Source organism: Strix uralensis, chromosome 9 (assembly GCF_047716275.1).
Source record: "Strix uralensis isolate ZFMK-TIS-50842 chromosome 9, bStrUra1, whole genome shotgun sequence".
In the NCBI taxonomy this organism is placed as follows: Eukaryota; Metazoa; Chordata; class Aves; order Strigiformes; family Strigidae; genus Strix; species Strix uralensis.
Genome location: NC_133980.1, coordinates 324,834 through 346,546, shown reverse-complemented (window position 1 = coordinate 346,546; position 21,713 = coordinate 324,834). Strand labels below are relative to the sequence as shown.

Below are 21,713 nucleotides of genomic sequence, written 5' to 3'. Positions count from 1 at the left end.
CATTTCCTCTTCAGTTGTTTGTTTAACTATTCTCTGCTTGTATTCTGTTCAGAAGAGAGATTTTCATGACTGAAATGTATTTTCTTCGATGCTGAGCTCCTCTGGCAGCACAAATCAAGAAGTTCTAAAGGAAGCAACCTGTTGGGTTTTTAGTTTTGGGATGCCTAGAACCTGCAATTATTACTTTTTTCTTTGTTTTTCCAGAGTAAATAAAACGTTTAATTTTTAGTTATACATTAAGGATCTAGTTACATACCCTGTATGTGTCCATGGTTCCCTCTGACTTCTGTGGGAAGCCTTGTTGGAGAAGAAATGCAGAATTGAGTTGTCTTACCAAAGTCTTTCTTCATCCACAATTAAGATAGTGCATTATTTTGCCCAACATATCTCAAATTGCTGGTGGCTTGACCTTGCAGCCCCTGTGCTTCCTGTTGTCAGCATTAGGCTCCACAGACTCTTGGAGCACTTGTCCCTATGGGCAACATGCTGTCTACATGTCAACGACCTCGCCTGCGGTGGAGTTATTCCCTAGTCACTGCTGCAGCCGAGAGCAGAATCTGAGCAGTTTGCCTTTGCACAGTTGTAGTTGTTCATCGATTTCTCAGTTAACAAATAAATTTTAAAATGAGACAGATCATGCGGTGATCTCCAGTTCTGTGAAAGTTTGTATTCTTTTTATGAAAGAGTTGAAAATGTATAAAATCTTGGGTGTTTTGTGAATTGTATGCTGTTTGTTGAACAGCCCCATGGTATCCAAAGAAAAGCCCATGGAGGCAAGGATGTGACATGCTATTGCTGTTATCAGACTTTTACTACTTTGGTTTTTTGCTTGGATTTCTTGGCTAGCGTTTTGGAGGGAGGACAGGACACCCCCTACACCTTCTCCCAACTTCTTTACCCCTTCAGTTCTTTCTTTGTTGTTGCAGCTTTGAGACACTTGCCCTGTGCCTGTTCACATGAGGGGTGGTGCATTTTTCATATTTCTCCCTCACCCTCCACCAAATCACCTTGCAGTCATGAAATTTGCTTTAGGTACAGCAACAAACTGGTTCTCTGCACAGACGAGCTGTTCCATATTACATACAGTTTGTGGCTGGTAATTATCGATTTGTTGTTATCAACTTTGCCAGGCTAGGAGTAGAATTATACTGCTGGTAACAGCATCCACATTAAACTTCAAATGATCCTTGGCACTGAAAATCTTGCCTCTGGGTATGCTCTGTCCCTCCTTAGAGCTTAGTTCTTGTCGTTGTCACTATCCAGTATCTGTTTAGACAGGGCTCTGTTGCTGAATTGTTACTAAACAAGAGGATATTCTAGTTGTTAATTCATTTAGTTACACCTTCATTTTTTTTGCAGGCAAAGTTTGTCCCAGCTTGAAACTGAATTAGCTGTTACTCCTTCATTGAAAGCCCATATGGTTTTCAGAGTTGGAGTATGTTAACTATTTTACATATTTGTCTTTTCTTATACTCCCTACTTTAAAGTTTCTTCTATTTCCTGAGATTTGACATGGACCATTTCATTGAAAACATTCACAATACATTTTTCTGAAAGAATTTGACAGTCTGGATTTCAGAAGTGAAAACAAATTTTAAACTTATATTCTAAATCAGATCTTTTTGTTTCAAAACAAGCAAGACAAATCTTTATTGCTTTTTAAGAACAAGTTATATTCAGTTTTATAGATAGACCTTCACTTGTGTGCTCAAAGTTGACACAAATTGTGAATTCCTTTTCACCATTTTAAACTCTAGCATGAAGCATAAGAAAATGGTGCAAGACTGTGTGCTGATGCATTTCCTAATAAAGTGTGGAATATACAAGTGAAGAGCAGCTGTATTTTTCTTGTGTCATTGAAATGATACCAACTACATTTAATGAGAGGAGAAATGGTTTTACCATAAATAGGTAAATTAATGGAGGTTTTGCAGCAGCCTCTGTTAAATTGGTTTTATTCCCATGGCAACTCTTTCTGCTTCCTGGATAACTTCGTTTCAGTAAATGTGAGACTGAAGTGAGTGGAAGATAGGCCTTTCTGTGTAGTAATAAGTGAGCAACTACAATAAACTTCCGTATCATGAACAGATAAATATAGGCACTTAACCTTGTTGTGTGGGGAATGTAATGTTACAGGTTGCTGAGAACCAAATGTCAGCAAAAATAAAGAGGTAATTGAGAGTGAGAGCCTATTGATAGTGCTAGTTCATCCATGCTAAGAGCACATACAGGATCTCAGCTTAGGAAACATAATGAATGGCTTTTTTGTTTTCTTTATTTCTGCTGTGAAATTTTGTTGTGTTTACTAGTGTGACTAGAGCTAGGTAACTGTTAATCTATTCTATAAAAAAACCCTTTTGCTCCTCTTTCTGCTTCAAATTTGAAGTCAGCCACCATGCAATTAGCAGGCCCAGAGAGAGGTTTACCAGGACACCATTTATTTCAGAGATATATCATGTATAGGTTTCGGGTTTAGTTTCGTTTTTCGGAAGGCATGGAAGTAATCCTGTTTGAATGCAAAAGATTGTGTTGTTCCATAAAACTGTAAGAACTGCAAGCTCAGGGTTGGTTACAAAACTTTTTTCTTTTTCCCAAACAGCAAAATAAAATTCTGATTTTTTTCACATATGCCTTTCCTTTTAAAACTATAATGTAGCATGTCTTACAATAATTTATGTGCTTAGATTTGATTTTTTAAATGTCTTTTTTTGTAAATGGTTAAAACTGTGGTTGGAGTTGACTCACCTTGAGTAGATTAGTTATCGCTTGTGTTAATATTTAATGGTGTGGTACCAGGCTGTACCCTGTTACTTTCAGAACACTCCCATTTTGTTTTCAGAGATAATGCGTCTCCTGCCTTAATACCAGGTATCTGGGAGAGAGCGTGCTATATGGTCTTAAAGGCCTGGTGCTTCTGTTGCATTCATCTTTGTGTAAAGGCTGTGATGGATCTTAACAGAAGAAAGTGAGAGGTAAATTAGATCAGGAAAAAAAAAAAAAAGAAAGAAATTAGAAATCATTCTAGTTAGTTACCTGTAACTCATTGTGAAAAATATGCTGACCCTTTTGAAGCTGTCCTGAGGTCAAGGGACTGTAGCAGCCCTTAGATTTCATATTCCACTTTTTTCATGTCTGTCCTTTAGGCTGTCTTTTCCCTACATCTCCTCCTGGCACCAGCCGTGCCTCTGAGATGCGCTGCTTTCTGCTGCTGCTTCCCCACCCTGGTCACTGCTCTGCCTCACCTGCCGCTTCCCTGGCCATCACCAGAGCCCGTGCCTGCTCAACACACCATAATCTGTCTGCGAGTGAGAGACACTGAGAAGAGAAATACTTAAGAAGGCACCTCTGTGCTGCAGAAACAGGGATTTGAAAAACACAATAGAGACTCTTATCCTCTTTGGCAGTTAGCTAAGCATCTTCCACTTCTCTCCCATCTCCCTCTGTTACATTTTTAATACTTGAACAAGAGGACAGAAAACGCATTCCCACAGCCCCAGGGCCAGTATTTCTGTGGCCTGGGCGGCCGGGCCAAGCCTCCTCGCTGTGACCGGGAAGGCAGCTTGGCCCGGGCTTGTGTCCGCCGGGGTTTCCACCGGTGAGGGCAGGAGGCATGGCACTGGCTGTTGGCAGCAACGCTCGTCTGCCTGTGAGGGGATCGGGGGACTCACCTGCCTCAAAACTGGTTGGTTGGTCACTGTCTTTTAATTTCCTCCACTGGGCTGGTTTTCATCCACATTAGTTCTCTGGTCCGGTCCAAGCAAGGTCACAGGAATGCCAGGAGCAATATTAGGGAAGAAGCAGGAATATATATATATATATATATATAGCTGCAAGTAGAGAATTTCCAGCAACAATTTGCAGTTGGATCAGTTTAAGTCAACTGTTAAATTGCACCTTGAGACTGTGAAGCTAACTGTTGTGGTATTGGGCCTCTCCATGCAGTAACGGTAGTCAGTAGTCAGTTACATTAAAGTTTCATGGACAGCTATTTTCATCAAGATAACTTTTTCCAGTCATATTCACTTAGTCTCTGTGAGCTTAAGATAAAACAAGGCAATACTGGCTGCAGCTGGTTCTGCACAGGAGGTCTGAATCTAGCCTAATTAACAAGATACTTCGTCAGGAGGACGTTGCTGACCTTGGTGGAATTCAGCTCCTTTAAATGAACGTGAGTGAGAGCTGGGTGGGTGCAGGGAGCTTATTGTTGGGGGCTGCCCTGAGGTGCTCCCAGCTCTTGCTTATGAGAGGAAATCTCTGGACACGTTTGGTGCAAGTTGTTCCTGCTGCTAGTCTGGAAGGTGGGAGTAAAGCCCAGCGTTTGTGCTGATGGTGGAAATATGTAAGCTGTGGTGTTCTCTTTCTATTCCTCTGTAGTTCTGGGTGGCCCTGTGCGGTGTGCCCGGGTGAAAATCCACGAGCAGGCCCTTGTGCCTGCTCTCCCCCCTGCTCAGCTGGCAGCAGTCACTGAGCCAGTAAGGCCAGGGCAGGCTTTTTCCTTTGCTCTTGCCGAAGGAACGGCAGTGGGTGTATGGTGTGCTAACTGGCTGCCCTGGAAGAGGGTTTCCTCAAAATGCTGCCTGATGTTCCCTGCCCCTGCCTGATGGTCCCTGCATCCTCAAGCCCCAGTTCAGGTGGGTTGTACCTCAGCTCAGGTTCCATAGGTGGATTTCCTCATGGGTAAAATATGTATCAAGCGTAGGATTTAACAAAATTTGTGCAAGATGTGGGTTGGCAGCAGGATGCTGCTTTGGAAAATTGCAAAAACTTACTGCAGTGGGGTCTCCTGCCTTGGTTTGCCTAATATAGAGGTGTCTTTTTGGTTTAATTCTTCTTGAGGTATCTCTCTGTGTTTTCCCTTTTGGACTACTAGCAGTCTGGGGTGATTTTAGGAACCAAGAATGGGCTTACATATGTGGTACTAAGAGTTTCTTTTTAACAGTTTCAAGTTCAGTGTGTGTGAATTGATTTTATTGCTGTATGTTTGTTAACTTGTTGGTAGCTGATCACTACATCATTTAGAGCAGCTGGGAATAACTGTTTTCAAATATAACCAGGTGTCTTCTTTGGGGGTGATTAAAATATTTTTTTAATGGTGAATATATTTCAAAACCTCAGTAAACCTTATAACTTGGCTGTAGCAAAGTAGGTTCTTTTAGATCATCACCCATATGTGTCATAATACCACGCCAGGTTGCGATTAATTGACCTGACATGGAATTCTCCTCAGCTCCTCTGACTATCATTACTGCATGCCCTTGTGCAAGTGCTTCAGCTGCTGTCACACCCTTGCCTTTTTGAGTAAAAGTATTGTATACTCCTGCAATACAATTATAATAACTCAAAGCTACCCAACCTGCTACATGAAGTGTCATCTTAATACAATGAGGTCTTTATACCCAGCTTCATCTCTGTATTCTGCTATTTTTACTGACTTACCAGTCTCTGAGTGTAGAGCTCACCCTGTAAATTTGACAACAGTGTTGAAATATGCTAAGCCATTTTATATGTGCATCTATATGGGATAAAATTGTTATTTCCAGAATTCAGGAGCAGGAGGAGCTCTGGTGGCATACCATACCTGTTTCATCTTTCACTCACGTGCCCAGAGCTACAACTTCTGCTCACAGGTAGAACTGGGTGCTCCCAGGCACAGCACATCTGCACTTTGATGCTGTCAAAGCTCCTGGTTTTTAATAGTATGCTTTTCTTAGTTTTTTATCTGTCTTTAGATGGAAGTCACTGATGTGCATGATTTTTTTCCTTAGTTTTTTAATAAGCCATTCTGCTTCGTAGAATGAAGTTTATGAAAGCATCACAAACTAGTGTAAACATTAAATCTCCCCACCTGTCTATGATACAGGCTGCATTCCTTCTGTATAACCAGGTAAAATTTAAAGACTATGCTGTCAAACTTAGATTTCTAACATTAGTTACCTATAATTTCTATTTAGGCAACAGAGTAAGTGACCTAAATTTCAAAGTGCTGAATATCCCAATATGCCAATTGAAGTCTTTGGGGTTTGGTATGTGAACTGCAACCAACTTTCAGTACAAACAGCAGTTGGAGTAGTTACATGTTTTTCAAGGAGAAGCCCTCATGTAGAGATCTCTCTTGTCCCCACTACCTCTGCAGTTGTTGTTGTTAGTAACTACTTGGTACTGGGGCTGGCTCAGCATTCCTTCGCTGCTGCGCAGTCACTGTGCTGTGCTCTTCATGCAGGAGCATTCTGTTTCCTTTGCAAACACTGCTGATTCCACCTGATGGTAAAGAGCTGCCTTCCTCAAAGTTAAGGAAGAAGTTAATGCAGCTCATCTGAGGGAGCCTACTGCTCCTCAGGACAAGCTCAGGTGATGACTTTCTGTCTGAAGCTTTAACTTGCCAGGTGACATGCCGTATCTGCTCTGACTCTTGCACTGTGGAGGCCACAGAACTCACCGAGGGGTTTCCATGCTTGTTCAGTCATGTTATGCTGAAGCAGTCACCAGGAATGCACTGGCGTTTGGTTTATAGATTCAAATGATGAGAAATCTGCTGCCAGCCTTGATGATCTGTACTTGGAGGTCGTTTTCCCCCTATTCTGCTTGAAAACAAGAGTCCTTTTTAATTCTGCCGATAGACCGTAGAAACGATACTTCCTTAGTGGTGGTACCTTTTGGTGATACCTTTAGCGATGTGGAGACAGATGTTTTCAGAACTGTTGTTGTCTTTAAAAAGTTAGAAATATGGAAGATTTAAGATGAAGACTTTTTAAGAAGTGATCTCTATTTTCTTGACTGTCCCAGTCAACATGTATGACAACATGTATTTCTGTAACGCATACAGCAGTTATTACAATGTAGTAACAATAATGGAAAAAAGACAAGACAATATGTTTAGTTCTACATCATGTTCTAGGGCACATGATACAAAGTGTTTGCTCCTAAGTTTTATTTTTCAGTTGGAGTGCTTCTGCTCAAAAGGTACAGATATGATATGTATAGGTATACCTCATAAGTATTATGCATAGAAAAAGTTGCATTTTTAATTTCTTGCTGATTAGGTATTTGATTTTTGCTGAGTTATACTTCCCAATATTCCTCATGCTTCTGAAAACTTGTGTAGCTCTGTTTTATACTGAGGCTACATAATAAAAATTGTTGAAAAATGTGTGGGAAAAAGGGAAGGTTTGTATTCTTGCCATAGAAGAAGTTACTACTTGCATTGTCTCAGCAGGTAGGTCAGCATGCCCTGCACACCCACCTGTGAGATGCAGTATCCTGTAATGCCACAGTGCTTCTTACTCCCAAGAGCAAGCATCCCTTCTAATGCAGGGCTTACAGGAAAAAGTTATTAGTCATTCATTCAGTGGCACACCCATTGCCTATTGAGAAATATTTTTAGAAAGAAGCAGACGTCCACAGCGTGGCTCACAGACTATTTTGAAATACCTGGCTACATGCACACCCGTGCCCATAGCCTTTTCTTGAGGAAACTTTTTAATTACATCAATAGGAGTTGTGTCCAGGTTGAGCAACAGAGGACAGACTCTTAGGATTAATGGGCTACCTGTTGGGCTAATGAATTTCCTATTTTCAAAGCAGGAAAATCAATGTGCTGAGTAATACTGAAACCAAAGCATCCAGATACATAACAACTTTGGAAGCAGACATAAAACTTTACAGGATTTTTGTACACATAGCAAGATAATTTGGGTTAGCTCAGTGTTAAAGGAGGTGTTTGCTTTCATGTCCACAGGTGTGTTTGTGGCACCTGAAATATTGGATATGTCTGTATGTGCGCTCTGCGGAGCCAGAGTGTGGCTTGCTGGGATGATGTGTGCGGGAGGAGGAGTAGGAAGTCCTGATTTGTCTGGACGTGGTCTGTGGCCAGGCCTGCCAAGGCGCCTCAGAGCCCGCATCAGCTTCCAGCGGTGCTGGGATGCGGAAGCCTGGCTGCCCTGCGGCGCGACAAGGGATTTCTCAGTGGCTGGAACATATTGGCTGGGAGGAGGAGCGGGTCGTGCCTTGACCCTGTCAAAGGGAAGAAGGAATTCTGGAGGTTGTGACAAATCGGTGTGCAGAGACACATTTGAAAGTGGAGTAAACATCACTGCGTTGGGAGCACAGCTGTAGAAGAAGCTGGGGTGCCCAGTTCTTAACATCAGACCATTAAAATGCCTCCCCAGCATGAGGAAAGTCACAGGCCTTCCACAGCCTGAGGACATTTTAAACCACATCTCTTACTCCACGTGAAACCCCTTATCAGTGAGCTGGCCTTGTTGGGAGAGCCGCTGCCTTGTCCGATGTGCAACCTCTATAGTAAAAGGGGTTGAGAGACGCAAGGTGGCTCACCCAGTATCCTGGAGGTGGTCAGGATGGGAGATACCATAGTGGTTGTCCGACAAAGCAGAAATTTAGGTACATGCCTATTGGGCAGGATGTACAGGGCATCTTACTTCTACTGATGTCCTCTCACGGGCAAGCGGACTTGTGGTCTAGGCTTTTGTTCTTTGACAGGTACTTTACAGATCCTGTGCTGCAGGGAAAAGATGGCTTTTCATGGTTTTATGTGCTTCTCACAAACCTTTTGACTGAGCTTTTTCAGCTCTGGGTAACTAGACAAAAACAAAGGCCACAGTCTGACCCTGAATGCACCAAGTATTAAGTAACCTTCAAGTGCATTATGAAAAAAGCTTATCTGTAACTAATCTGCAGTTGAAAACTATTCTGTGTGAAGGCTCAAGATTTCTCCCCATGTAGCAATAATGATAATACTAGCACTTTCTTACACTGGCTTGGACAGCGGATTGGGTTACTACTGCAGAACAGTGCTAATTTATAATGCTTATATCTTATTCTAAAAGGTTGAGTTGAAGAAAGGGGGAAAGCCACTACCTTGCCATTGGGAGTTTGTATGTTTATGTTATGAAGAAATACCTTCACTCTATGCTGGTTTTAAAATAAACTTCTAATAATGCTATTTTTGTTGTTGTTTAAAGCAGGGGGGGGAAAAGCTTTTTTTTTTTTTCCTCCCTGTAGTATGTGAGTGTTTGGGAAATACCTCGAAGTGGAGAAGGAATCACAGCTTTGATTCTAAACATTTTGGAGAATTCTAATGTTAAAGGTATGGATTTTATATCCAGTGAGATATTTGAGGCATGTGTTTGTTTTTCAAGTCTGGCCAACTATGAAAGTATGATTCAGACACAGAAGAATTAATCTGTAAAAATTTTCAGCCATTTCAGTTCAGGAAGGTCTTCACTGAAGCCCAGTCAGAAGGCATGACCTAAATTCAAGTAAAATGTACAATGATTAGTTCTTTTACTACTAAATAAAATGTGATTTTATAGAAGAGAAGTTCTTAAAATGAAACTGGTTTCATTTTTGTGTTGAAAATATTGTTTTGCAAGCTACAATATAAGCTTCAAAGAAAATCTCCAGTATGATTTAACTGATTTTTATAAACAACTTTATACCATTTCAGAATTTTTCACTGCTAACTACTGTGCAATGCCGTGAACAGTACGATTAAATTAATACCTTAAGTTATGTGAATAAAGTCTGGTTACGCAGTGCTCTTCGTTATGCTTTAACACTGAACATTTTAAAATGTGTAGTGATTCTAATGCAATTGTGCTTTTGTTGTTGCCACTTTCAGACACGGGTCGAATACAGCTGACTCTGCACATGTGCTGACAGAGGCCATGAAACCCAGCTTCACTGACGCATTCTCCATCTGCACTGACCCCAACAAAGTTCTGGTACCTGCAAAAACAGCCTGTTCAGATCTGATTCTAAGGAGCGTTCTCAACTAATTAACTTAAGTATTTTCTCTTTCCTTGCGTTACGGATTAGGCATGCAACTACGCTCTGTAGTATGAGGAGGAACTCTTGTTACTGGAGATTTTAATCTGCTTCTGTACATATGGTGGTCATAAGACTTCCCTCACAATTATTTAGTTTGAAACATGTCTGTCCCTGTTAAATAATTTGACTACTTTAAAAATGAAAGGCAGTAGAAAAAGAGCAAATAACAATTGATAAATTGCAGTAAAGACTTACTAGAAACAATTAGTCTTCAACTTTTAAATAAACTAAAAAGTATAGAAATGGAAGAGGTGCACTGATGTCTTAATCTAATTTTAAACAAAATGCTTTAAGATGTTCAATTTCAAAAATTACTCCATGATGACTACATTATATTTTCCTCTTGCCTAAGAATAACACTAAAAATTTTGCTTGGACAGTCAGGGAACAGAAAAAAATGAGAAAAAATTGGCTGAAACGAAATCTTGGTCATCGTGATTAGAGAACCATACGGACGGTGTGATACAGCCCAGATTTGTCTGTAGGAGCCTGTGCCTCTTGGCAGCTGGTTCCTCCAGTACCGATGTCCATCACGCAGTGCCAGCAGCATCTCTCCCCTGGGCAGAGGAGAGGACCTACCTTCGGTCCAGGATGACTGCAGCTCTTCCAAGAGCTCTGCTGCTTTCTGTGGGCAACATTCAGTCAGGGGCAGGAATTCGGGGCCCGAGAGCTCAGCGTGGCAGGAACTGCATCCACGCGTGCGGCGCAGGAAGGGGCGGGTGACCCTGTGGTAAAGCTCTGCAAACATGCTCCACGTGGCTCTGCTTCCGACCAGCCATCCTTCGCACTGTTCCTTCTGGGTATAGACGGGGTTTCGTTAGTGTGTTTGAAGGGCAGAAATGAAATATTGGAGGCCAATGGGGTTTGCAGTCTGGTCAAATTCAGTACAGTCCATGCTTAGCAAGATCTTGTAGCTGAAAGTCATCGTATTGTTCTGTACAATGCCAGCCTTGCTGAAGGAAAGTTAAGAAGGTCCTACGAGCACAGTGATTACTCATGCACAGGTAGAAATTCCCATGTGCGTACGTACCAGGCTGTGTTAGTCTGGTTCTGTGTACTTTAGATAGATGTGTTTACTTTAATTTATTGGCAGGATTGTGTTTGAACTTAACCAAATACTAGTTATAAATTTGAAATACCTTATTGATACAGGCACTACGTGGTTGTAAGAGGACTTTGGCTCCATCCACTACTTTGTCTTTCATATGATAACATCTGTCATTTCAGTGTCCATCTGAAACTTGGTGTGCCATGTTTGTTTCAGATTATGATTTATACTACCAATTCGGAGTTCCTTTCCTTAAATTTTCTCCAGTTCTGTACTAGTGTGAGGAGTCTAGACTAATCCAGCCCTTTGCTTTGATAAAGCAAGTACAGTTTAGAATTGTATTTTTGTCATTTACCTAAATGAATATATCCTCTGGTTCTAGTAGGACAGTTCACAAGACGTGGTGAGTTATGTCTTGTAAGTATGCAGTGGTTTATTTTTAACTGAGCCAGAATTTTTATGTGTGCCAAACTTTATTTTCTGCATTTCAGAGCAGTAAGAAATTTAGTTCTGAAAACATCTTGCTGTTAGCACTGAGGCAGTTTACTTCACTGTGGTGGATCCTCAAGGCAATGCCTGCTCTTTCATCAAGCGCAACTGCATGGACTTTGACACAGGACTAGTTCCAGATGGCTGAGGATTTACACTGCAAGTGAGAAAATATTTCCCAATATAACACATTCTAGTATGTGTGAAGACTCTGAGATGATCATCAGAGAGTCCAAACTATACTATTCTTACAGGATAGGCTAGTTGGTTAATTTTCAGATTTTTAAAATATGTATTTCCTGTTCTTGTTAAGCTCTGTCTGACTAAAGGAATTCATTTTTGTTTTACACAAAGCCTCCTTTGTGCAGCAGGAAAAGAGGGGTGGAGTTCCAGCCTCTTCTGCCTGTGTTCTCGTTCTGCCTAGCAGATGTGAGATCCCAGGAAACTGACTGAGGCGTGTGGTGCCTGAGTGCAGGAGGCGAGGCTGTCACACGCCTTCACATGTCGGTGCAGAACTATGCCAATACGGTGTTGGTGAAGTTGCATTTGGCGTGCTGTGGCTATAGCTGAGCCTTTTTTTCTTTAAACCAAGGGAAGATAGAAATGTCTTCCATGACTTCTAAGATACTTAAAAGTGACTCATTTATCAGTGCAAGGTTATATTGCCCTGACAGCTGTGTACCCGGTAACTCATAGGTGTAGAACTCTTGTGTGTAACCAGTGGTGGTAACTTCTTTTTGCTCTTTGTAAACTAAGTTACAATGCTAAGAAAATTCTTTATGTATTCTTTGCAAGATGTGCTTGTAAATCCTAGATCTTCATTTTATTTTAGAGAAAATATGCATGCAGCGCTTGTCATACTGACAAGGTATTTCTCCATCTGTATGTCTGAGCTCCGGAAGCAGCTGGGAGAAATAAACTCCTGAGTACACTCTTCAGTAATGCCACAGCTGGCTGCAAGCAGCAGGCTTAGAACAGCAGCATGCAGATACATTGAAGGGCAGCTGGTATACTTGTGAAGCTGGCTGTGCTGAGCAGGTGGGCTGGCTGCTCCACTCCCAGATATTTTGCAGGTGTTAAAATGGCAATATGTATCTTACAGAAATCCCTTGGTGGGGCCACCATTTGCTTTTCATTGTTTTCCTCTTCCATCTTCAGCTGAACATGTATGTTACCATTACGAGGGCAAAAGTGACAGCATATGATGTGAAGTTAAGATGTTTTAACATCAGTTAGTTTATTTTGGCCACATCTGTATTTATGTAGGTGTTTGCTCTGCATGTTGCTCTGTAGAAAGCATCTATCAATACTGTGCACTCCATCCGACTATAAATACATGTGACTGTGGCTTCAGGATTTCCTTTTCCTCCTGATTTTAGCAGAGACATGCAGCTGAAAATGGACTCCTTCAGAGGTGCAGGTGGCCACAGTTAATCATTGGCACCTGCTGGTCAGTGTGTGAGCATCCCCCAGGAGTGGCTCGCAGGCTGTGGCCGGTCCCGCTGCCCAGCACAGCCGGGTCGCTGTGCGCCAGTCACGGATCAGCTCAGCCTGGCTGACTGTCACGCCTGATTACTGTCAGTTGGTGGCTCTTGCAACAGCATTGTCAAGTATAACCTGTCTCATCAGTTTGGTTATATAAGGTATATTATGTTTATGCTTTTTCAGAGTAGGGGAGGTAACCACTCCCCCTCCAGCAGGCGCTGGGGAAACATCCGTGTCACGCTGTCAGTGCCACTGCAGTGGCTGCTGTGGACAGTGAGGAACTTCTGTGCTCTGTCAGAACTCATACAAGCACAAGGACTGGTGCAGGTAACTCTTGCTCTTTGCCAGTATACTGACAGATGGGAGATTTCACTGCTCTTTGCTCTGGAGGGCATGTGAACTCTTCAGGCAGGATGTAGAAACCCACAGTCGCACCAAGCCCTCCTACCTCAATCTCTGTCTGTTATCACTTAGCCCACTGACCTGTGTTTGCAGGTGTATTTATTTATTTTTCTGGTGTTAAAAAAGAGCCTCTAAATCTCCTAATTGGTAAATACAACAAAAAAGTTGCAAAATACCTGTGAAAGCAGATTTCACATCTAGAGCTCTACGGGCTATGCTCTCCCAAAGGGAAACTTGAGGAGGAAAGTCCTTTCTAGTGGTCTGTGCATGTTTTTACTCTGTTTGGTTACTGCTGTGGAATGTGATAGTGATAAATAAAAAGTGTAAGTGAGAGGGATAAGAGGATGATGAGCCAAAGCTGTCTGAAGAACTGTGTTCCTTCCTCGGCTGGACTGCCAGATGGAGTCTATAACCACCTCTGTCACTGTTCTTGTGCTTTCCTTAGATGCTGCACATCTTTTCCAATTTAGTATGCCTGTTGGTAGTCCCGCCTAATGGAAGATGAGTTAACACAGGCTTGCAAACAGTTTAAAAAAAAAAATACGTAGCCAAAGCAGATATGGTGAAGAGCTATATTAAGCTCAGTCTGCTTTTCATATACCTGCTTTATTCACTACCATAATGCTCTTCCTGTTTCATTCCATTTTGGATGCTCTGAAGGGCTGCAGGAACACCATTTTTCTTCTACAGCTCTTGTTGTGTCATACATGAGCACATGCCTTTCCTGCAGAGTCTAGATAGGTCTCTTCACTCGAGCCCAGAGACAGAGTAGGACAGTATAGGACACGCAAGCAAACTTCTGCTTCTTCAGCCTCCGTTTCCAGTTACTGACAAGCCCTTGACTTTGCTAGCATCAAGGTGTCTGCATTAAACTTCTGCAAGAAAAAATAATCAAGCCTCTGAAGTCGAATTTAAAAGAATTTCCACAAGGCAACTTGTGGTGGGCAAAGCAGCACTCTTCCTATGAAGTGTCAGAAAATGTTCTGTGAGATTTGTTGCATTATATACGCTTTACCTCACTGTAGCATTTTGCTTAATCTTTTTAAAGGTGCTACTAAATATATTGGAGTTCGGAGATGAAACCTCATCAAACCTTAGCTGCAGCCTGGCTTTGCTTGAACTGTTCCGGGAGAGGTATGATCTAATTTAATGCTTGAAAAAGAAACAGTTAGGCCAGGAGTTTCCAGCCATAGCACAGACACCGCAGCAGAAGCGTCTGAGGACCATGTAACCAGCAGTTCTCACGTTATCTGTGTGTAGCAGAGAAGTGGTGGTGCTCTGATGTCATCCTTCCTGGCTCTTCTCAGGCCTGTTGGTAAAGGAGTATTTTGCTTGCTTAGTGCATAATTTGAGATAAAAAAGGTGCTATGAGGTGGTGTGGAAACTCATTCCTGTTGTGATAGTCTTTTTATATTTATTGTGCATTAATCATAGGCTGGATTAATCAGCAACTCCCTTACAAAGTCTGCATATGAAGAACTGTGTAATGGCTTTACAATTGTAATGGTTCCACAGGACACATCTTAATTTTCCTTCAGCCTTTTGTGTGCCCCTGAATAGTGGCTCAGTTATAAGCCCTGTGCCTTCAACTTAGGGCAGAGTGTAACTGATGAAAATCTTGAGAGTTGGTGGAGAGTAACAAAAAAACCCCTGAAGTGTTTTGCCTGACAGGCAAGTGCTACTGTTGGGGTGGCTGCAGTTTCCTCAAAGACAGTGCCTGCCTTTTTGGAGGGAAGTGTCACCTGATTCAGCTCAGATACTAGGGAAGGGCTGTAAGTTTTGGAATCTTTTTTTTTTTTTGCCTTCACCTTTAGGGGAAACTTCCTGTATTTTTGTTTTGTTTCCTTTGTTGTTGTGCTTGTGAAGAGCAAAGAGCAGGACTACTTGTCTGCTGTGAAGATCTGTAAAAGAAAGAAGTTGGTTTACTTCCTTTTTTAACTTACCATATAGTAGTGCTCTTTCTGGAAGAGCTCTCTCTTGGAACCAGCGCCTGAACCAAATCCAGCCCCGCTGCAGCTGCCGGGACTGGCTCGATGGGTTCGAGGACTCATTCATTTCCCCTCGATGCAGAGTGTTGTGCTTGGCTCCTGTGCGCCGGCGGCTGTCACGGAGCGTCGCCTCCTTGCGCAGAAGGCAGGTGGCATCTCTCACTTGGAGATGGTATTTCATGAGCTCTTGTAGGAGACTTAAGAGCTGGAGGTCACTGGCACCAGTGGCCCATGGTGGGCACAGCAGGGCCTGTCTGGTCACAGCCTGATTGTCACTAGAGAGAGCTGGTGGAGATCCTGGGGCTCTGTCTTCCAAGCACCCGCAGAAAGACCTGTGGGCAGGATCTGACCCCCAAGGAGACGGCTGTGCACTGGAGCACTACCGTGGAGTGAACATGTGTGTCATTCTGCACTGTTAACTTCCATTTTAGGTGCACTGGTGACATGAGTACTTTTAGCTGTAATTATAGTTCAAAGAAATATAAAACTCCTACTTCAGGAACTCAGTCTTTCCTCACCCTCCAAACCAAATTGCAGTTCATTAGAATGGCACCACGTGTATGAGCAAGAAGGACCTTGAAAAAGGAGCAGCCACAGTAGGGTGTTGTACGTAGTGCAGGCACTGAATGGCAGGCAGGTATCTTGTACATCTACGCAGAATATAGTCTTCCACATATTGTTCCAGTATCTTTCCTTTAAAAAAGACTAAGAAATAATTAAAACATAATCAGTATTAAATGCTATTTTCTTCTGCTTTTCCCCATTAAATGTTGCTCAGATTAAAAGGGATCTTCTGTGGTCTGATTTATTCTTTAAGTGTAGTTTTTAATTGTTTTTGTAACTAACATTCTGTTATTAAAAATGTGTGCTACATTTGTATAGCCTTTTTGAGGTCTTGATGTGCCCAGTGGAGGAATGTGACCATGAAATAGTTGACTATGTTTGACAGCTGTTTTAAGGACTGGCTGGTAGCAAAAATTCAGTGCACTGAGTGTATATTGTTAAATGAACTTAAGATCAGCAATTTAAATGATGACGAAGGTTAATGGCAGAGTGGGAGTGCGGTTTAGGAAATCATCTTTCAAGAGTCTTGTGGTTATGTCTGATTGTGATGTATGTGATCCAGTTACTACTGATGCTGAAAGATTTGCAAGTAAATACAGCATGCTGCAGTATCAGTCATGATAACATGAAAGACATTAATTTTAAACACCAGATTTCACATTTTACTGCTATAGAATCAATACATAGGCTGTTCCTAGCCAAGCAGTCTTATTCAGCAAGAATAATTTTTAAAGTTTTTAGCTGGCATGAACCTACTAATGGCTAATTCCAGAGACAAGACTGCATGGACAGTGTGTGAAGCATATGCTAATGAAACAAAATGGGCAATGAAATTTGTGGCTTTGCTTTTTTTTTTTCTTTCCTTTTTATGAGCCTACAGATCTAAAATATATGATATGACAGAGGTAATCTTTTTTGCTAGATTAGAGGTAAGTAGAAAACTACTCACAGGATCACTACATGAGAAACACAAAGATGCTTAATGATTGACTGTTGCACCACAAGAGCCAAAGACATAATTGTGATATTTTTTGTTCCGTGTTCTCTGAAGTGTCAGAATTGGATGACTTCCTGGATGTCTGGTTTATGCATACTGCTATAGGGGAGGGGAGTCACAAAAGCAGCACACTTCAAGCCTGGAAGACAGTCTGTTCATCATGCTGTGTGACACGGATACGTGTGCGAAGCTAATCCCAGTTTTCTGGTTCATACAGCCGTTACGTACACACAGTATGGAACAGAGTATGCTTGTAGTGCAGTGATGATAGTGCTTCATGCTTGTTTAACTTTTGCAAGAATGTCATCATTTTGGGGATAGATTAGAAATACAGAATGCAAACCTGTGTGTAAATACTACAGTCCAAGGGAAACTTTTATTGGCCATTTTGCATACCCCAGGTTTCACCCTGAGGCTCTGACAGAAATAGAATTGTCTTATGTCCTACTTTTATCATAATAACATTGTTGCAAGAAGTAATGAACACAGGCTACATCATGGTTTTTATATGTCACCAGAAAACAGTTTTTTTGAAGTGGTTGATATGACTGTGGAATGATGTTACAGTAGCATTGCAAGTCCAGGGTCAGTAATACTTGTTCTTAAGTAAGGTTTATGGGCTCTTTAGAGGCATTTCTGTGCACTCATTTAGTGGTAGCTCTGCCCTGATTGTAAGCTTTTAAATCTCCAAGCTGGTTGGTTGTGTCAAAACTACTTTTGTTGCATCATTGCTGACTCCCTCCTTAGGTCAGCATTATTACTAATAAATTAAATTTTCTCTATATGTGTCAATGTGTGTTGTTGCATAAAAGTCTGAGTGCTCACATCAATCAGACTTCTACAGTTCAGATTTTTCTGGTTTGTTTTTTTCAGCTTTCTGCCTCAAAGTGAGGGCAAAGAGCAGGCAAGCATATGCGTGTGCGTTATAGCATGTAAGGAGTTACTGCTTTTATGTCCCGTGAGATGTCGTATGGCAACAGGTGGTTGCTCCACTTCAGAAGTAGCTCATTAGTTCATCTAAGGAGCTGTCATGTAATTAATAAAGGTAATCTGGAAACTTTCTTCTGGCTGTGGCCAGGAGACCACAGACCCCGAGGACCAGAGGGGAGCAGTCTGACTGTCCGGGTGGAGCTTGCCGGTTGATGTGTGCTGGCGAGGTGACGTGCCTGAAGACAGTCATAGCTACAGCACAGTGTTTGTGTGGACAATGGCTGGAAAACATGAGCAGTGCCTCACTTGAACATTGAGAAATGGATGGTGGCACGGATGGGTGTTTCTCCACCTGCTCAAAGGGAAGTAGTGGGTGTTCCTAAGGTTGCTGGGAGCTCTCAACAGCTGGACAAGAGGCTTCCCTTAGTTCAGCTGTCAGGTGACTGCATATTCATCGTGCGTTCCCAGCAGTTATCTGAGCTAGTATTTGCCTCTGTGAGCAGTACCCTACTAAACAGTAAGAGAAGAACAAATGAGAATAGCTTATAAGGGAATACAAGTGGCATTCATAACCCATGCCAATACACGTGTTGTGTTGCCCAGTCTTTCCAAATGAACCTGTGCAGCCTGTGCTATTATTTCCCAGACTGCCTCATCTACAGATGTCGTGCAGTTACCGCGCCCTGCCATTGCTTCTGCAAGAGGTACTTCCCTCCCATTAACCTTTGCCAGTGCTGGGTGGGACCAGAAGTTTTGCAAGAAAAGTTATAATGAGAAGCTCTCTAGTAGAAGTTGTGACGTAGGGTGTCCACATGGCAATAATATTAGTAAAGCCCTCTTGATTCACATCTGACCAGTTTTCATAATGTAAAAAAATTTTATTTGCTTTAAGGATTTTTGTTTGGTTTTTTTTAGGTTGTTTTCAAGGTAATTGGAAGACATTTGTCATGTGTGTTTGAGCTGTGTCTATTGATCACTATTGTGTCTCTTACCAAACCGTGTCTGGGGTGACTGTAAGGCAGTGTAAAGCAGTAGGACTGACCATTTGGGGCATTAGAAAACTATTGGGAAGAAACACATTATGGTTTTCAGTAGAGGGACATCTTTCTTTCCATCTTTCTGTCATCTTTAATTTAAATCAGGAGATTGTTTATATTTGCTCAGAAAACACTGATAGAAACATTTATTGCAAATGTTTTATCCTTTGGTTATAAGGAATGAGAACCTCTTTAGGTGCTAAAATAGTTGAAAAAGAGAAAGAAAAGCAATATTCATTTTAGGGAGGATTAGCAAGATTAATACTGGGAACCTGGGATAGCTGAGCTATAAAAATCTCATGAAGGCAATAGCAGCCAGACTGCCCCGGTTGTCTGCCAGGGAGCTCAAGGAAGAAGGCTCTCCAGCATCCTCAGAGCACCAGCACCTTACAGCACGCATGTGCATCGAGTTCAAGTATGGTAGAGTGCCCAGTGTCCTGTCAGGGAAATGGAGCCTGGGCTGCATGATCCTGTTCTTGACCCCAAGCTGACTCTGATGTGATGGGTCTGGGTCTGTCTGACCACTTCTGTAGTTATTTTGCAGATATCCTTACCCCCTGCCCCCCCCGATTTCCTCTTTAGTAGAGTGGTGGGGGTGTTTCCAGGATTACTGTGGGCTTTAAAATATATTCGTGGAATCCAGAGATCTCCTTTGTTGTGTGGCACTTTTCTTTGCTGTTGCAACTCAGTTTCTTCTGTTGATTATGATGAATCACTTTGGGAATCTGGCTTAGGGCAGAGATGCTAGATGTGGTTGTACTTGAAGTAATTTTCTTTTGTAGGAGAAATGGGATACTTCACAGCTTTCTTTTTCATGATAAAATTCTGTGGTTTTGTGGTTTTTGGAGGTTTTTTTCCGTCTCTGCAAGTATGTAGTAACTTTGCAAGTTGTGGTAACTTTGACAATCTTTGATAAACTGCTCCTCTGTACAGTAGGTAAACTTAGGACTTGTCCAAAAGTATAGCAAGGGTTTCCAATACATTGTTGAGCTGGAGAAAGTAATTTCTGTTACTCCTGTCGTGCTGGTTGAGAAGCAGGTACAGAAAGCTAGAGAATGTTCAGCTTTTCAGAGCTTGAATGTAGAGAGCTCTTCTGCTGTTTGAGATCTCTCACTTTTTGGCATCGGGAAACACTAGTCTCTTTCTAACCTCTTTATTTTGTGGAAGAAGCAGGCTTCTGTCGCGCTGCTGCCGTAGAAGGGCCAAAGCAACAATGACTATCGAGGTGGGGTTTCTTTGTTTTAGAGAGGGGCTGCTGGATCTTTGGACCCCATGTGAAATTAGTCCTGGTACTGGATACCTCACTAATTGGACAAGGCACCTAATTTTAGCCACTTCTCTGTCATGGAGGGTCAGTGTCCTGCCCCATGTAGCACTGCTGACAAACTTTATCCTGCAGAACTAATGATTTGGGGGTACCAGCCAGTTGCTGTAATTGTTTATAAACCATCTCCCTTCTGCCAGGAGAGTCTTTCACAGTGGTCCTATCCGCTGGACCTTAGGGCGTGTATCAAAAGTGCTTCACTGCCCCTTTGATTGTCTTGTCCTTCCTGTTCCACACTTCAGCAGGTGGAGCTGAGGACTAGACCTACAGCCTACAGTTAGGCTTCAGCTTAGAATTAGACTTGTATTGTCTCTAATAACACCGGGTGATTGAATGCCATTTAATATGTGTTCTTTATCGAGAACAGGCATCAGAGCTACAGGAACAGTTTTGTGAGAGAGAAATCGTAGAGCTTCCCATGGGCCATGGGGAAGCACCTGTGAGTGAGAACACAATTATCTTACCTCTTTAAGTGCAAACACTGTGGTTCTTGTATAAAAGACTCAAAACTTAGTTCTGGTTTTGTTTATGCTAGTGCAAGCTCTGCCATCTCATGGTGCTGGAGCATGTCTTAAGCTGCAGTTTGGGCCCTGCTGTTCCTCAGGTTGATGAGAAACTTGTGTTTGGCTACTGCTTGTGAGGGGGTTGGTTTCATCATGTAAAACTCAACGTGCCCAAAAATCCACCACATTCCAGAAATCCACCCCTGCTCACTTTGGCAAGCAGTAAAGTCAGGATTTATGAAGCAAACAGGCATGAGAAGTAAACAGGTTCAAGACTTTTTGTAACATATATGATTATATAGACAACTGCTATTGCATTGTTTGGGAGGGGCAGGGGTTGGTAGTCACTGCAGACTGCAATGCCCATGCAGTGTCCTTCATGCTTGGTAATGTACAGAATTTATTTTAAATATAGGAAGTTCCTGATTATGTGAAACTTTATTTCAGATCAAGTGTTTAGAAAACAATTATACAGATTACAAATAGAACGGATTTTAGATCTAATTCCCAGTGACCATATGTATGGTGTGGTGGTTGAGCTGGGGGAAGAGGGTGGTGGGTGGTGGGTTTTGTGGGGAGTGGTTTGGGTTTTTTTTAGCATAACACAATAAAGGGAGTTTTCAGTTGAGCAGCCATCTCTTCCTGCAGAGGAAACTTGCAGGATGATGTTTATGTTTGTTTCGGTCATCAGAGGTGAAGGGCACAGTAATGGTAAGCCTGTGTTTCTACAATTGGAGAATATTTTTCATTATGAAGGAAGTCTCCAAGGTCAACAGCTACAATAGCCGGAGAAGTTACATCATAAGCCCACATCTGCACAAGGCTGCTCTCTTTCCCCCACGCCTCTTCTTTTTGCACACACTCGCTCTCTCAGCTTAAGTGTTGCTCATGTCACTTGCAAGAACGGATTTGATTTGGACTTCTGTTTACAGTGTCATTTAGCTGTTAAAAAAAAATACACCTCCAACCCAAAAAAAGGAATTAGTATCTTTCTCCCTAAACAATTGAAAAAGTCTCACTATAGTCTTCTGATATCCTGTACATTCCTGAACTCAGTTTGTCTAGCTACTGGTTTTTTTCAATGAGAACTGCGCTGTATG

General features: G+C 42.1%; 1 long non-coding RNA gene across 1 annotated transcript; it reads right to left on the bottom strand.

The window, feature by feature from the left end:
* Positions 1-9,194: 9,194 nt before the first annotated feature.
* LOC141947328 (uncharacterized) lies at positions 9,195-10,723 on the bottom strand. Its single transcript, XR_012630081.1, has 2 exons — positions 10,426-10,723; positions 9,195-9,265 (listed from the first exon to the last, which is right to left on the bottom strand). It is a non-coding gene; the product is annotated as an uncharacterized LOC141947328 (long non-coding RNA).
* Between the last annotated feature and the right edge of the window lie 10,990 nt (positions 10,724-21,713).